We start from the raw sequence: 1,558 nt of genomic DNA on the forward strand, positions 1-1,558 counted from the left end.
CAAAAAAGCATATTTAAATAGTTTTAAGAAATTAGTTTTGGTTATATAATTTTTTAATTATCTTTTGATATTTTTTAATTATCTTTTGATATAAAAAATAATGTTAAATATTATTTTAAAAAAATTTAACATTAAATTTTTTTAATTTTATAATCAATATTTTATAGGAATTTTTTATTTAAAGTTCATTTGCTCACTCAAACATATTAATCTTTTACAAATTTTAAAAAATAAGTGTGTGAGCTATATGAGATTTTTTAAGGTCTGTATCTTAAAAAAATAAAAATAAAAATCTTTCATATTAAAATTAAATAATTGGATCAACTTGTAATGTATGCCATAAATCATTAAACTCTTTTTGGTACAATCATAAAATAAAAATCATTACTGACATTGGAAATCATTTTAATTTTTTCCGTGCTTGACATTTGATTGGTCATATATTTTACTTCTATTTATATTTTAAAGAAAAAAACAAAAACCTCGGGAAAAAGTACACTAGCCAATGAGTAAAATCTAAAAAATATGAGAAAAATGATATTATTAAATAAATTAAGTCAACTATAAGATAAACTATAGGATAGATGTATGACACGGTTTTCGGAGCAAAGTAAATTGAAAAAGCGATGGAAACGAAAACATTAGTCTCCGCCTATAGATAGGCGGGACTAAAAATTTAATACTTTTTAACATTTAAAAAAATTATCTGCACGAGGGGAAAGTAAAATACATGTGAAACAAAACAAATTTCCCCTGATCCTTAGAGGATTAAAAGCGCCCACCGTGGGGCTCGAACCCACGACCATAAGGTTAAGAGCCTTGCGCTCTACCAACTGAGCTAGACTGGCAGATGTACATTTTACAGTATTTATTAATAATAAATTTAAAAGAAAACGTTTATGATGATAAACGAAACTATCATATTTCTCTAGTAAATAAAACCCTTAAACAGTTATGTTCACAGGTATTTAAAATTTTAGGATTTATGAACATCTTTCATTTATTTTAATTTTTTGCATTTACCTTTACATTCTTGTATATAAATAATTTAGACTACTTAATTAATTTTTTTTTTTTTAATGTAATATTGTAAGCGATTAAAATATCTTTTACATAAATTGAAGCTATTAATTCTTTCATGCTAGTGATTTCTATCTTTTTTTTAGAGTGTATTTGTTTGTTTTGTAAATTGTGTTCAAGTTAAAAAAGTAAATATTTGATTAATGTTTTTCTTTAGAATAATTTTGAATTTTCAATTTGTAAAAATCTAAAAAACTAGTTTGTTCGATTGTAAATCATATAAGAAAAAAAATAGCGTAGTTTGCAATGTTCTTGTTTTCCCTTTTGAGAGGCAATTTTGCAGTTTCTAAATTTGTCAAAGGTCTTTTTTTAGTAGAAAAAAATATTGTAGATGCCACAGACTAGGACGCATGTGATTGATAGATATTTTTTCTATTAATTATAATATAGACAAGATACAAAAAAATGTTGATCCATGACTCACTTTACACTAGAGAGACTAATATAGCATATGGGAACCAAACAACAGACCCATAAG

At 24.4% G+C, this 1,558-nt stretch overlaps 1 non-coding gene across 1 annotated transcript; it reads right to left on the bottom strand.

The window, feature by feature from the left end:
- Positions 1 to 775: 775 nt before the first annotated feature.
- Positions 776 to 848, bottom strand: TRNAK-CUU (transfer RNA lysine (anticodon CUU)). The gene has a single exon. It is a non-coding gene; the product is annotated as a tRNA-Lys (tRNA).
- Positions 849 to 1,558: the final 710 nt, after the last annotated feature.

This window comes from Cryptomeria japonica, chromosome 8 (assembly GCF_030272615.1).
Source record: "Cryptomeria japonica chromosome 8, Sugi_1.0, whole genome shotgun sequence".
NCBI lineage: Eukaryota > Viridiplantae > Streptophyta > Pinopsida > Cupressales > Cupressaceae > Cryptomeria > Cryptomeria japonica.